This window comes from Schistocerca cancellata, chromosome 4 (genome assembly GCF_023864275.1).
Source record: "Schistocerca cancellata isolate TAMUIC-IGC-003103 chromosome 4, iqSchCanc2.1, whole genome shotgun sequence".
In the NCBI taxonomy this organism is placed as follows: Eukaryota; Metazoa; Arthropoda; class Insecta; order Orthoptera; family Acrididae; genus Schistocerca; species Schistocerca cancellata.
In genome coordinates, this window is record NC_064629.1 from 373682229 (window position 1) to 373699334 (window position 17106).

The window sequence follows — 17106 nt, forward strand, 5'->3', positions numbered from 1 at the left end:
CATTTACGCTTCGAGTGGGCTCATGAACTAATGGTTCGGTTTCAGTAGGACATTAGAAGAAGAAACTGAATAGTGCAAGTTCGACGCTACGCCCAGGGAATAACAGCATTCAGATCAAAATAATATACCATCATTATGCTGATAGAAAAATTATAAAAGATCTTGCCGAATATCGATGATTATATTCTATATTTAGAACAGCTGACAACAACAAGCGGATTTTGTAAAGAAATAAACATGAAAGCACGAATAGACTGAAATTTTCTTTGAGAAACTGAGCTCTGTCTGTTGAAGTAAATTTAATTAAATAAACAAGCAGCAGAAACTTATATGTGAAAAGCTGAAAATAGGAAAGCATAGAAAAGTCTGGAGGAGGACTGATAATTTAAAAAATTATGATAATGACTTTTCTGGAGAGTGAGCAACATCTATATAGAAATGCATATAGGTAAGTTAGTGTTTAGCGTCTCGTCGACGCGCAGATAGCTACAGAGGGTGCAAAAGTAAGACTGGGAAGAAGATGTCCGTCACATCTTGCTCATGTAAAACACTTTCATCAAGTGACGCAGGAAACGGTAGAGGCAGGATGGCGTTGTGAATCCCGTTGATCCTGATCGCTAGTTTAGAGTACACGTGTAAACTACTACATTATCACACACGGGTGTTGTCAACTGGTGGTTCGCCAGCACAAGAACGTAGGCTGCTGATGAGCATAATCAAAATTCTTGGTGGCTGCCTAAGTCTCTAATTTGGGGTACATCGAATATCTTGAATCATGTGGATCCGCACGTTATGAATCTATAACCAAGATCTGTCTGCTCCTCATGTCCTATGTGCAATCGTTTTAAAACATTACGTTCTTTGAGAGACTTTGTTCCCAGGTCACTCAAGTGCAACAGCCAAGCAAGTTTCTGGTCAAAAAATGCTGTCCAGTAACAACATATAATATTTAAAACTGATAAACGTGATTCTAATTCTGCGTTAAATATGGTTAAAAGTAGAATAGTGATGATTGAAGCAACACACAGCGACTTTTCTGTAGGAAACACAAAACCGACTGGTACTTCCCATTGCTTCAAACTCGTAATAGACAAGTGATAGCATAAGCCTGTTGTATAGCCGCCTCCAGGAAGGTAGTATTATCAAAAGTCCTGTTATATCACTTGAACACCCAGTGAAGACAAATGAAGAGCTGCTTTGGTACAAAGGCACAGGGAATATGGTGGGAGGTCGTTCACTGTAAGGTATTTGTCATGCAGCTTATGTTTGTAACATGACGTTAGCTATTTGGGCAACTGAGTACCTTTCCAGGTTTACAGAGGGAAATTAAAATGCTTTCTTCCGTGAATCGAGTAATTATCCCTTTTGCTATGTTCACTTAAGAAGACCATCGTGCACTTCTGTAGCCCTGTTCACTAGCTGCCGTTGTGACAAGCAGGTCTGTGGGCAATTTTGAACATTGCGAGCAGTCACAGCCTACCTGACATGAGGTTAACTCTGAAAGTTGAGGTGACTATCTGTCCTTTGGCAGGAACAGTTGTACTGGACTTGCTTAATTGATGAAACCTTATGGAAAGGAGAAATCCAAGGAACCAACAATGAAGCATAAGAAACTATAAAGGACTACGTAGATGTTACGTAGGGGCAAAACAAAAAGTCAAGTCCTTCGAGATATGAGTAGGATCACAGTGATAGTATGAGCTCAGTGGCTTGGAGGAGAGGCAGCCCGTACATCTAGTGACATTATAGGACTAGCTGACAACCAGTAGGTTGCCGGTCTGTGTTCTGGCCCAGATGACGTTCTTACCCAAGGTCACTGATAAGGACTTCCTGTGTCATGTTACACACTTCGGTGACTTATATTCGAGGGCAGCTCCCACTCCACTCCATCCAGACAACTGACCAATGTCATCCAGGGCCAGTCCCACACTACTCACACACCTTAGGCAAGTGGACTAGGCCGTGACATAACTCAGTACAGATAATGTGATACTAAATATGTGGGAACCCCTGGGAAATGGGAGCACATTCAAATGGAGGGAAATCATCCCCTACCATCTGGATCAACGTAATTCGAGATCCCCCTCGCCATATCATCTTTTAGAAATAGTTCAATTGTGTAGGCCTCTTCATTTAAGGTCTGTGCATTATGGGAAGAGGTACAGGTTTGTTATGGGCAAAACTTCTATAGTGACAGAGTTGAAAATAATAAAAATTGTATAACAAGTTAACTTAGAGTACATTATTAACAACTTTGTTTTTAAAATCCATTTTTATAATAATTTGTTGTTGTTTATTAACACACTTTCATTTTATTTACTTATCCGTTTGTGATAAACACAGTGCTTTTCATTACAAACCAACTGTTTTCTTATATAAAGTGACTTTCATTTTTTGTTGTTTTCTTCTTAAATATATATAGGATGCGGCCCTCAAATCCGGACAAATGTCAATCTGAATTTCCGGCAACATCGTAGTTTCGCCGGAGGTCGCGATTGGCGTTCTTGAAAGCCGAAGGCATGTAGTAAACATTCAGAACCTCAAACTCACCGAGGTGTGACGGACAAGTGTAGAGTACAACCGAAGACCCGCGATTATCGAAAGTCTTAGCGTTGGGTCTTAGCACACTGAAGTAGTTCGATCCTTCGGGAACCCGAGATCGACTGTTTCCGATAAGGTGGCCAAGTGTAATGCTTCGGAGAAGTCTGTGGAAGGTTCCGCTAACGGAGCGAAGATATCTCATTCAAGGAAGCGCGTGTCACGAACAGCGGCAGTCATCGAAAAGGCTCAGGCGCTGATTTCGGAGGACTCCGTGTAATCACTGAAGTCTGTGGAAGGTTCCACTAACGAAGCGACGATACCTCATTCAAGAAAGCGCGTGCCACGAACAGCGACAGTCATCGAAAAGGCTCAGGCGCTGATTTCGGAGGACTCGGTGTAATCACTGAAGTCTGTGGAAGGTTCCACTAACGAAGCGACGATACCTCATTCAAGAAAGCGCGTGCCACGAACAGCGGCAGTCATCGAAAAAGCTCAGGCGCTGATTTCGGAGGACTCGGTGTAATCACTGAAGTCTGTGGAAGGTTCCACTAACGAAGCGGCGATACCTCATTCAAGAAAGCGCGTGCCACGAACAGCGGTAGTCATCGAAAAGGCTCAGGCGCTGATTTCGGAGGACTCGGTGTAATCACTGAAGTCTGTGAAGGTTCCGCTAACGGAGCGACGATACCTCATTCAAGAAAGCGCGTGCCACGAACAGCGGCAGTCATCGAAAAGGCTCAGGCGCTGATTTCGGAGGACTCGGTGTAATCACTGAAGTCTGTGGAAGGTTCCGCTAACGGAGCGACGATACCTCATTCAAGAAAGCGCGTGCCACTAACAGCGGCAGTCATCGAAAAGGCTCAGGCGCTGATTTCGGAGGACTCGGTGTAATCACTGAAGTCTGTGAAGGTTCCGCTAACGGAGCGACGATACCTCATTCAAGAAAGCGCGTGCCACGAACAGCGGCAGTCATCGAAAAGGCTCAGGCGCTGATTTCGGAGGACTCGGTGTAATCACTGAAGTCTGTGGAAGGTTCCGCTAACGGAGTGACGATACCTCATTCAAGAAAGCGCGTGCCACGAACAGCGGCAGTCATCGAAAAGGCTCAGGCGCTGATTTCGGAGGACTCGGTGTAATCACTGAAGTCTGTGGAAGGTTCCACTAACGAAGCGGCGATACCTCATTCAAGAAAGCGCGTGCCACGAACAGCTGCAGTCATCGAAAAGGCTCAGGCGCTGATTTCGGAGTACTCGGGGCAATCACACAGGAAATTCCCGTCATTGAATGTCAGCGAACGAGCAATGCGTCGGATGGCAAAGGAGGACCTCATACGAGCCATTTAGTCCGAAACTGGCTCTCGGATAACATTGTCATGTTATAGTCAAAGGAGTACCAGGACCCCATCAGCCCGGATTTGAATTCCCCCGACTACTACGTTTGGAGCGTAGTCGAAAGAGTTATCAATGAGACAAGGCACTCTAACGCCACCGCTATCGAAGCAGTATTCTCGAATATGGACAGCGCTGTTTTAAATAGTGCGTGCGATTGCTTCAAGGCATGATTGAAGGGGGTCATTGCGCCTGAGGGGATTAATTCGAGTAATGTTACTCCTGAATGATACCACTACTTATATGGAAAAGGATTTTCGTTTTCATTTTTATTTCGTTTTAATAAATTTGCTTTTAGAGAAAGTTTCATTTGTCCGAATTTAAGCATCGCACCCGATATACATTGTTTTTGTAATTTTTATTTTTTTGAAGACTTATGACTGTCGAGTACATTACACTAAAGCTACAAGGGGTGATCAAAAAGTTTCTAACCACAGTGTTTCTATGTTTACATCGGAATCGCGCGGGATTGCACATACACTGCAGCAATGCACTCAGATGGAATCTTTTTCATTGTCCCTTATAGAAGAATTAAAATACTACGTTTCATCTGTAACAGTTTCAATTGTTCTTCCGAAAATTGTATTATTCATTCATTAAACTGTAAAAATTCTTTTAAGGGTCACACTTCACGAGATGCCTCTGTTTGGTGTTAACGTCAATGCACTCCTTCAAGCAGCAACACTGCTTAAAGGAGATACTACAGATGACACTAACAAGTTCCATTCCCAGTATGAGACGATGGTGAAGGTGTCTGTAGCGTAGAAAATAACATTGTTAGTTCCCTAGCATTGTCAACAGCTTTGGGACGGAGCCATTTCGCGGGACTAGGTAATCCGGACAAAATGACAAGTTGATATGCACGTCATGCAAATGGGCAGGATTTGGCAGTTCTACCGCAGGAACATATCCCTCACCAGCGCCCGCAGCCAAATAATGGATCTTTTCCTTCATTCTGGAGATTTCCCAGGTGCGAAGATTTCTTACATCCAAGTTAAGGATGTAACGCAATTATCAGATGTCCTGTATAACGTGTCATTCATTCACGGATCAATCGCTATGGTATACCTGTGCACTGGCATAGTGCCCTCATGAATCCAGCATTCGAAAAAAAAGCAGCATGTCAACATCGGTCAACAGTTCCATGCTGACACATGTTCTTTTTAATATTGCATCAGACGAAAACCGTGAGGCTAAGTAATAGAAGGCAGGTTCCAGAGAGTATGAGCGCAGGCATGCAATCCAGAATAGCTCCACAATGCCCGTGAGCAGATCTACGGGGTGATTATAAATGAAGTTAAACTTTCAAACCGCTGTAGAAATAACACCACTGGTCAGAATGACGTCAAATTGCAACAGAATATTGTCGGAGAAGGGAGAAAACGTATGGCAGAAGAAAAATAAATAGTTACCAAATGAAGCAATAGATGGCGCTGTAAGCATCTTAATTTAATAGTGGTCGACTGCAAATGACAAAATGAATCATACAACAATGCCTGAGGTGTACGTTTGACGTTAAACAAACTTTACTACTCAGTGTGCATAGGTGTACATGTGTGATACTGTTAGTTACGTAAGTCCATTCACCACAGCAAGGTCATATAAAATTGTATGGGAAAATCGGTTTTTAATTGTCCTGAGGCCAAAAACCGCATAAAAAGCATCAATCACATCGGTTTTTAATTGTACTGAGGGCAAAAAACACATAAAACGCATCAATAAAATTCGAATTGGATTATTAATTTCAGTGTGACTGGCGCAAAACATGTTCAATATGCTATCAAAAATGGTTCAAATGGCTCTGAGCACTATGAGACTCAACTGCTGTGGTCATAAGTCCCCTAGAACTTAGTACTACTTAAACCTAACTAACCTAAGGACTTCACACACATCCATGCCCGAGGTAGGATTCGAACCTGCGACCGTAGCGGTCGTGCGGTTCCAGACTGTAGCGCCTTTAACCGCTCGGCCACTCCGGCCAGCTCAATATGCTATCCACCGTTTTCTGCAACAAGGTGAAATCGAAAAACAGCTTGTTCCACAACTGATCGAAGTGTGTATGGGGTCACATTCAGAATGTGTTGCGTAATGGGTGCCTTCAACGCAGCTAAGTTTGCAATCGCGACACTGAACACAACATCTTTCAGTTAGCCCCACAGCCAGAATTCACTCGTATTAAGATCAGGTGATTGGGACGGCCAGGCTGTAAGGAAATGGCGGCTGATAATTCTAGCATTTCCGAAATTGCGCTTCAGCAGCTGCTTAACTGAATTTGTAATGTGCGGTACGTAAAAATGATCCCGTCCACACATCCACGTTGTTGGAAAGCTGGAATGACGTGGTTGCGCAAAAGACACTCATAGCGCTTACAAGAGACGGTACAGGTAACAGGACCGGAAGCACGTGGCTCGTCAAATGGCTCTCTGAGTACTATGGGACTTAACTTCTAAGGTCATCAGTCCCCTAGAACTTAGAACTACTTAAACCTAACTAACCTAAGGACATCACACACATCCATGCCCGAGGCAGGATTCGAACCTGTGACCGTAGCGGTCACGCGGTTCCAGACTGTAGCGCCTTTAACCGCTTGGCCACACCGGCCGGCACGTGGCTCGTCGACAAAATATGGCCCTATGATAAATTATGCATCACATAGTGACCTTTTCAGATGAAGCGGTACTGGTTGATTTGTGTTCGGATTTTCCATTGCCCACATTCGACAATTCTGTATACCCTGTCAGATGGGAGCTGGCTACGTCTGTCGCCAAAATCTTCCACGGCCAATCACTGTCCACTCCCACGCGAGCAAGAAATTGTAAAGCAAAGGTCTCTATTGCTGGCATGTCAACAGGCAGAAATTCGTGCACATGGGTAATTTTGAATGGATAGCAAAGAAGGTTGTTTCGTAGGATTTTGCGCACTGTGCCCACTGGTATGTCCAATGTTCGGACAATGCTCCGTGCACTACACGTCCGCACACCACCATTGGTCTCCTCCTGCATTGCTGTGGCCACTGCTTCCACTGGCGTCGAATCAATTCGTTTCCTCCCTCTACCAGGTTGCACACCAAAAGAACCCGTCTTTTCGAATTTCCGAATCATGTTCTTCAGACCCACGGCAATCATCGAACCAACACCTTTGTTCAAACCGTTCAGTCTCCGGAACTCTTGCAGAGCGACGCGTGTACAGTTATCATTCTTGAATCACAGCTTTACAAGCTGAGCGCGATCCTGCATTCAGACAGTCGCGGCGAACGTCGTGCGCATGACAGGTGTTTTCATTTTGGTATCCTGACACATACAGCCCCATTTATTGATCAATTTTTGCACATTTTTTTTTCTTCTGCCGTATGTTTTCCCCCTTCTCCAATAATATTCAGTTGCAATTTGATGTCATTCTGACCAGTGGTGTTATTTCTACAGCGTTTTGAAAGTTTAACTTTAATTATAATCACCCTGTATATTGGTGTTCATATATAACCTTACACATTCTCCTAAGTCAGGGATGCTAAACTCCTACCAAACATTCACTGTGTGCTCATAATCCACATCCATTATGGCAGCGATGGTTAGATTACTGCAGAATGGGGTTATGTTCGACTACGTGACTTCATAGAATGTCTCCACTGAACCCAAGTTTTCTGTCACAAGCTGAAACTTCGCTTCTTCTGGATATGTGCGTCCAGTGACATGCATGTCCTCCTGATGCATCGTCTCAGCAAGTTTCTGTAGAGACACGTGGAATGCAATGGGGCCACCTTCAGAATATGTGCCACAGGATGTAGGAGGTACTCGAATTTGTCATATATGACGAAGGAACATCGCTCCTGGTGGTAGGTAATCTTAAAATGTAAGACCTTTTTATTCTTAGTAGGCATTTCCACATGTACAGGTTACTGGCTCGTCACTGAGGTGACTTTCAAGATACTCAATGAGTTAAGACATCTACAGCAAAAATGTAGTTTATTTTTTTTATACTCAGCTGGTAGAAATTAGGTGCGAAATGCTTTTGATCCACACATAGTGTTGCTCCTCATCCTGGGAGAATAGCGACAAATCTACATGTTTGCGCACTGAACTGTTAATTTATAAAAGTAGAGTAGTCCAACTACTTTATGCTTAACTTCTTTTTTCAGCACAGTGTACACATAGTAATCTTCTGACTTACTATCATTAACATCTAAGGTGTAGGCTGTACGTGAATTGAATAATCAGGGTTCTGCCTCTTGAATTTTGGGAAGTCCTGGAGTTTAATGGAGAAAGAAATGCCTTTGAAATTATAATGCTCGCCGATATTAGATATTTCGTATTTATCTGTACGCTGGGTATGGTTCAGGTAATTTCTGCCGGTACAAGTGACCATGCAACTCAGTATTCATACACCTTATCTAGACGGTGGGTATTAATACATGCTCCTGTGGGAACCCCCACCCTGCATCTCGGTCCTGCCGCTGATGGATCCATTTCTAGATGCTGCCCCAGATTATATATGGGTGGATCAATACCGAACATTATCGAAGAATTGTTTAAGCAGATGGATGACCCTGAAAGTTAGCTTGGAATTTGTGTAGTTGGATCTGCCCAAAGCATTATCCTAGACTTTGTGTAGGTGGATCCACACCAACAACTAATCCAGAATATAGCACATGCTGCATCCACTCCTAATATTATTCCTGGACATAGTGCATTGTGGATTCACCATGAGCAATATCCCGTATGTATGCGTGTGTGTGTGTGTGTGTGTGTGTGTGTGTGTGTGTGTGTGTTTGTTTACAACAGAATTTTGTCAACACTCAGTATCCCCTGCAAATCCATATACATATATTTTTGGGACTCTGTATCACAATTTACTGGAAATGTGAAAAGTCCCCTTTGAAGATTTAAGAATGACTGTGCTGGTAAACTTCTACTTTATTTGATTTTCAAATGGCTGAGCAAAACTGAACGTACTCATACAGTTCTTTCTTTACTTATTCTGATCATCATTAAACTGACGCACAATATTTTAACGCAACGCAATCTGACTTTCAATAATCCCTACAAACGAATGCCCCTGACTAACGATAATCGATACCTTTCATGAATCACTTACCTCACAAAAATCTTCGTTAGTCGAACTACTGAAATACAGCGAGCGCCAATACTGCCAGCTAAATAAAAGATTCTAACTACTGAAGGCGCTAACTAATGTTAGGCATAGTTAGCAAATGAAAGATTTTGAAAGAGAACAAACTATGTATTTAACTTAATAGCGTTCAAAAGTCATAATATATAAATAATTTTGTATAAACCAACTAAACAAATTTCCTTTCTCTGACGGACACACGTGCAGATCGTCCGCTCAAAACTCTGGCATCTCTCTCCCCACATCGACCACTGCTGGCGGCTCACCTCCAACTGCACAACGCTACGCGCTGCTCACATCCAACTGCCCAACACTACACAAGCGAATGTTCCAACAGTGAGTCCAACCAGCCACAGAGTGCACACAGCGCAGTCAGCGATTTTCATACAGAGTACTACGTGGAGTTACCAACATAAAACCTAAACAGCCTACTTACAAATGTAAGCAGTAACAGCATGTATACATTTCTACATTCACAGAATACGGCAAAAATCGGAAAATATGGAAAAATATGGAAAAAAGTAAAAAATACCGGTAAATTCTAGATACAACATGCCATACTTAGTATCTGTAGTTATACTTACTATGCAGTCGACATTTTTTGTGCCGTTAGCACTAGATCAAAGTGACTGGATATGTTTTCGACACTTTCCTAGAAAGCCACAAGTTTGTACCAAAGAAGAGAGAACTCTGATACTCACAGCACCATCTGCTTTGGAAAAAAAATATCCGGAATTTGTTATTTATACAGAGGGAGGGGTGATGAGACATTGTCACTGATACACTTAGAAATAAAAAAGCACTATACAGATTGATTAATCGGAAGAGAAAGACTGTAACAAGTAGACACAAGAGAGAAAATGACACCATACGTGCTTTAATATTGGAAAGACGGTGCATTCTAGGGAGAAATATCGACAAGACGAATTCGTCATACTACCACTAGCTCTGTATGTGTGAGTAAACAACAGTGTTCTTTTTTTTATTCTGAATGCTATAGTATACTCCCACAACAGATGTGACACCATGTCATATGTATTTGGAATACTAAAAATATTTGATTGCAATGTAAAGTAGTATCATTTCAGAACCGAAAAGCGATAAACATGTATCACATATTGACGTCACTGTAGATGAAACGACGAGACGTTTTATGATCATGGGTAGCATACATTATATCTACACGAATTATATTAGCATGTAATGCTATAGCTCTGCGTTTGCCTAATTATTAATACTATTTATCCTACATTTAACCATTTTTTCGATTGTTCTCTCCGGCAGCATCAGCTGTGGGGAAGTCACCGCTTTAGACACACATTCAGTTCAGTGTATTGTACGACAGTGAACGCACGTTAGAGAAGAAGGTCGAAGATGCAGTCAGCGCTGACACTGCCCATATCTCATCATCACTGTGTGGACGGTTAGGCCTGTCACTGCTGATTCGTCAGGTCATTCGATAGCTCCATCTGCCAGCTTGCGAGCTCCTGTCGCCAATCTACGGTTTTAGTGCTTACAATTTTACTGCAGTACATTATTATTATTTAAACAAGCAATTACACTACTGACATCAAGTGGACCTGAGTGTAGGTTTCCCATATTTAAGAATGCGAAAAAGAGGATTGTGTATTGTGTATTGGACCAGGGACCTAGAAACGACAGAGGGGCTTTGTCCCGCCATAGCCCTCAGTGGTTCACAAACTCCACAACAGGCCACAGCAGTCCACCCACCCCACCGCCGTCCCAAACCGAACCAATGGGTATTGTGCGGTTCGGCCAACAACGGACTCCCCCCTCCCCCCTTCCCCCCTGCCCCCTTTCGGGAACTTCTCATACCAGACGAGTGTAGCCCCAGATGTTTGCATAGTAGAGTAATTATGAATTATGGTGTATGGAGACTGTGTTTGCGTATTAATGGCCGACATAGTGTAACTGAGGCGGAGTAAGGAGAACCAGCCCGCATTCTCCGAGGCAGACGGAAAACAGCCTTAAAAACCATCAACAAGCTGGCCAGCACACCGGACCTCGACAGTAATCCTCCGGGCAGATTCGTGCCGGGAACCGGCACGCCTTCCCGCTCGGTAAGCAGCGCGTTTTACCGCGCAGCTAGCCGGGAGGGCAGACGAAAGAGGATACTTTCTGTATTTTAAGATGAAAAGAAAGGAAAGTAAAAGTATTACACACATCATGTTTATTTTTCATTGGACTCAATCATTCTCAAATGCTCGTTTTGTTGAAACAAATATCAAAAAATCATTTTGCAGTTCAAATGTCTAAATTTAAATTTCACCATTACAATCCCTTTTAATGTTCCACGTGTCAGTATATTCCTCTCCTTCGTTTAGTGTGCCTCTACTAAGGAGAACAGCCTCTCAACACAACCATTACAGGGTAGCATTGAAAAGAAGAAGTGCACAATTGTAATTATTTCGGTAAACTGCTCCTCACTGCTACATAACTCAATGTATTACCATCATTCTTCTGGCTTGGTTTAGATTTTCAATCAAATGTGACTACATTTTGTTTTTAGTTTCAAGACTGATCAAAACAATTTTCATCCTCAATTTCCGTATGTTTATCCAACAAAAAAGTGATAGATTCTCCCACATAAGTCCATGATACAACAGCAAAATCGTGTCACTTTAAACAAGAAAGTTCATTAAGTTGTTTCATTCACATACTCTGATACCCTAAACATCCATCATAGAGGATTCTAAAATTGCTCTTAAATTCCTTTACCTCTGATGCATCAACATAACCATCATTTCCATCTGAACCATCCTTTCATTCACACTCACAGATATAAAATTATTATCAAAAATGGTTCAAATGGCTCTGAGCGCTATGGGACTTAACATCTGAGGTCATCAGTCCCCTAGAACTTAGAACTACTTAAACCTAGTTAACCTAAGGACATCACACACATCCATGCCCGAGGCAGGATCCGAACCTTCGACCATACCGGTCGCGCGGTTCCAGACTGAAGGGCCTAGAACCGCTTGGCCACCCCGGCGGCAATTATTATCTTTTCTGTGTTTAACAGCATCATGAAGAGAATGTAGTATATTCATCACATCAGTAAGGAAATTTTCTTGCATTTCTCAGTTACTGATATAATTATGAAAAACACCAACTAAAGACTGGTTCTTCCACAAATATATCTCATTGATAGAGTCCATATAGTTATTGAGAACTGCTGGAGGTTTGTTTTAAGACAGGAAGAAGGACTTCTGAGCAGAAGACTCTATGTAAATCTCTAAATAACTCTAAAAAGTGACAGCCATCGTACCTTGCTATGACTGAGAAGTTCTTTGTACTCTGTTTCAAATAAGTAAAAAATTTTCTTACAGATTTGATGCAGGCTGTATATATTGAAAATGGTTGTATATTTTCATTATTAAACCTCCAAGATGCTACTGCACGCGGGTGTAAAATGAATGTGCGCAACGGAAAATACTGACCGCGAAAATCAAGATTTGGCCCTGTCTGACTACCCCCTGAAGCAGATCTTAGGATCTCGTAATTGTGATATTATTTTCTCCTTCTTGCTCTTTAACTTATAAATTACAACCTAAACATAAATGAATGATTAAGGGAACTAGTCACTACTAAATGATAAATGTTGTTTCTGTTTATACATTTGGTGTGGATTAAAAACCCCTTTGTATTACAAATGTTTATATTTCCTATCTAATATTACTGATCAATTGCCCAAATCTGCCCCTTTTTATGGCTACGCGATCTAATATAAATAACGCTAGATGACTGACATAATCTATGTACCAAACACTAGAGGACACTACGTTCAAAGATGATCTACAGTGGTGTGTAACCTCAGTGAAAATAAAACTTACATGATTACAGCTGTTTAACTCCATAGCCCTAATAAGCCGAAGCAATTAGCAATGTCACAGTGTGTACTGCGTCCGGTGCATCAGTGTGATGGTCCTCGTACATGTATGCGACGACGGAAGAACTCCAGCCACAAAATATAAAAAGAACTCATTCAAACACTAGGTCGGCAGAACGCGGTCCTCTGACTAGTATAATCTAATACTGTCTTCCCCTCTCTGTGTTCTGCAGACAAGAAACGCTAACTCCCAGCCACAAGGACATAATTCAGATAACGTCTCAACGTGATTAGAGACACAAGAAGTGCTCTGAATCACTGAACGCTGCTTACTCAACGACGACTCCCTATCCGGAGGTGAAGTACAAAATCGTACAAGTTCGCAACAGGCAGTGTCTAACCGTTCTAAGCATAAAATCTCCTGAGAGCAAACATAGCCAGCCCGTCTGTACCAACAAAAGCTGACACTGAGCGACCGTCAAATACTGCGCTCAAAACGGAAGACTCTTTCTCTCCACCGCTGGCTTCCCAGAAAAGCTCAGCTCCCCTCCCTCGTAACTCCAGAAAGCGAAGCATATTCTCTAAACCATGGAATATTCTCCCTCTCTACAAGTTTTTCCGAACGCTGACCATCCATATTTTAGTCATTTGTCGTCCAGCGTGTAAATTTTGCGAGGAAATACCTATTCCCGTTAATTAGGAATACATACAATGGTACGCTTCTCAGAGTAAAAATTCTCGGAAATAACCCAGCCTGCGTGATTTCAGAGGTAACGCTTCCTCGTTCCTCTCTGCTGCGTCCAAGATTTTCTGAGTTTCCGGAGTATTATCAAGTTATCCTACCTGCCCCACTACAATATCGGCTGGCCGCCGCTGTATTGTGCTTCAGCGCTCAGGTGCCCTGACCGTCCGTCTTGGGTTACTTCCTGTGTTAAGCAGGACCAACACACCTTTGCGGGCTTTTCCACCCAGGGCCTGAGTTACGCCTGCCGCTTCATTTCCACTGGCGTTCCAACCTCTCCTAGTATAGGCAATCATTCATTATGCCGTTTTGATAATGAAGACACTCCATCACCTTTCATGCATTTAAGCGTCAACAACTATTTACAAGGTGTATGTGACATTGTCAGTCTTCTTTAAATATTCACATATACCATGTACAACGTGTCAAATGATACCTAATTCCAGATGTAAATCACAGCAATGTATGTAGATGAGTGCTTGTAAGGTGCTAAATTATAGCCAACCTTCAAACCTTGTAAGTGAATTTCAAGGATGCCAGTTGTATGCTGAATGCAGCTGTTAACCCTCATAAGGTGTTCGAATCTAGTTTGACCCATAAGAATTTTTGATGGTCTGTAATTCTTAAAATATTTGATTTTAATTAAACTGCCTTCATTGACTTTGTTTGCTCCTTAGTGAAGTGTATTCTGACAGAACAAAATTATTTGGAGCTTTGGTTTGGCATGCACAGAAATACTACTTCCCAAGGTGCTCGGGTTTTTTAGACCCTGCGCATTTTATCCCTCATTATTACAGCAAACACAGACATATTCAATTTGACAACACTGTAACGTGTATGGGAGCAGTAAGGTGGGTATAAAGAAGTGAAGTCATTGTTGTTTCGAGCAAAGGAATGTCTGTTTCTTTGGAGGGAAGGGCGGGTGCGAGTAATTGTTTTCTCCTGTAACCAAATCAGTTAGTAAAGTAATTCGCTTCTATTCATGTCACTAGGTATCTACCTTTACAATTCACGTATTTTTTAACTTTTTTTGAGATAATGGCCTCTTCAAAAGATGATGAAACAGCAGAAACAATAACAAACATATCTAATAGTGATGATGTAGTTATGGAGGATGACAATCATGTTTCGAATCCAGCTCTTCATCTTCACTAGAAGGTGCAGATGATACACCAGAACAGCAAATGGTAAGCAGTGCAGTTGTGCTTTCAAAGGATACATTAATGAAGCAGAAGTCACAACCTCTACCTCAATTGACAGGGCATGTGGCAAGTAACAGAGTTCACTTGACTTCAGGACCATTAAAAATGAATACTCAACTTTCAAATTGTTCCTTCGTCCATGAATTGAAAACATTACCCTCATTCATTCTAATGCTGAAGGAATGCGTTTGCATGGAGATAAGTGCAAAAAATTAGATGTTCTTGATCTAGTTGCTTATATAGGTCTGTTGTTATTAGCAGTTTATATGTCACATAATAAATCTACTGAAAGTTAATGGAATGAGCACAAAGGTCACCCAGTTTTCAGAGCTACAGTGTCACTAGAAACGTTCAAAAAGATCTCAAGTGTTATCCTATTTGGTGACCATGAAACATGACTACAAAAAAGTGAACAAGATACGTTTGCGCCTATAAGGAACTTGTGGGAGAAATGGGATTGCCTAAATTATTCCATCCCAATATGTTTTGTACAGTAGACTAACAGCTTGTTGCATTCAGGGGAAAGCGTTCCTTCTGCCATTATATACCTAGTAAACTGACAAAGTATGGCATCAAGTTTTGGATACTTTGTGACGATGAAACAAATTATGTATGAAATAGTCATCCCTATACTGAGAAACGATCAGGTAATGCCCCTGAAAAGAACCATAGTCCAAGGGTTGTAACTGACTTGTCTTATGGCTTGAAAGGAGATAACATTACCTGCGACAACTTTGTCGCCTCCCACGAGCTAGGAAAACTGCTAACGAATTGAAATATCGCAATAATTGGAAACGTGTAACGACACAAGCCTCCCATCCCACCAAAATTATTGCAGACCAGGGGGGTTCCTAATTGCTTGTCAACATTTGGTTTTAGAAAGGGCATTACGTTTTAATCATACATCCTAAAGAAAAAAGAATTGTGTTATTGTGCAAAGCACTCTGTACCACAATGCAAAAGTCAGTTACGGCATCAAGAGAAAACTGCAAAATATTTTACACTACAAAGCTTGAAAGGAACTATGGACATACTAGAGAAGATGGTGGTGAATTATACAGTAAAGAGATATCATCGACACATCTGCATATAACTCTTATGCGCTATACAAGGCAGCTTACCCGCAATAGAAAACAAACATCCTATATTGAAGAACACTATTCTTAGAAACTCTTGGCGAGCATCTAATTCATGGGGATATGAAGAGATGAGGTTATCTTCCAAGAGGAAATGCCGCAAGAGAAACTTACACAGAAGAACATCCTTTGAATCTGCACCGTCCATACCGGAATAAAAGGAGCCTAGGAGAAAGAAGAGAGGCTTTGTGGAAAAACTGAAACAAAATTTCTGTGAAACGTGTTAAGTGAAAAACATTCACTTATAAAAAACATTTTACATACACATGTAAAAATTGTTAAGTAAATTTGGGCATAGTGAAGTAAAATCAGCAAACATAATTATAATACTCGATTAGTGTGTTATTGTACTATTCTAATATGCATTTTGAATGGTTAATACATTAAACTAAGTATGTAATAACATTGTTTATGATTGCAGTACAGAAATGTGTAAAAGTATATCTACAGAAATCAGAAAAAACCGTGTCCTTTTTGACCCGAACATCTTAAGTGTATGTGTAAAACAAACACCTTAATAGGGTTAAGGACATGAGCAGGGCATTCTGCTCCAACCAACGCCATGTTAAGCATCCTCTTGAAGTTAGCAAGCACATTACGACCATTACCTCTTTTAATACCCCCGAAAATTGTGTTACAATTTTGAGCATCAAGCGCCACATATTTTCCTTAACTTTCAATTTTTCAGTTGCATGAGTGATATAAGTTGCAACAGTTTCTGCAGTTTAATTTGGTCTACATTCTATGTTAAGAAGCTTAATTTGCAGTCCTCCATTCTTGTGGTCAAAGTAATGAACTATAATGAGGATCATTCTAATATGCCCACGACCGAGAAACCAACAAAAGGAATGCATTCTAACTCTCTGATGACGCATTCTACTGAATGAGGCGCTGGAACTGAATGTGCTGTCGCTCCCGTTTCGGTACGTCCATACGAATTTTTGATGATATGGATGAGCAATGGAAAATGTCTCTCAATGGTCCAGTGGTACAATCCATATATTTATAACTGCTTTTGTGTGACACATTATGATAAGCAAGATTGCCTTCAGCAATACTTGCTTTAATTTCCAGTACTGAACAGGGCATTACAAAAAAATCACTTTACTTGATTAACTTGCTC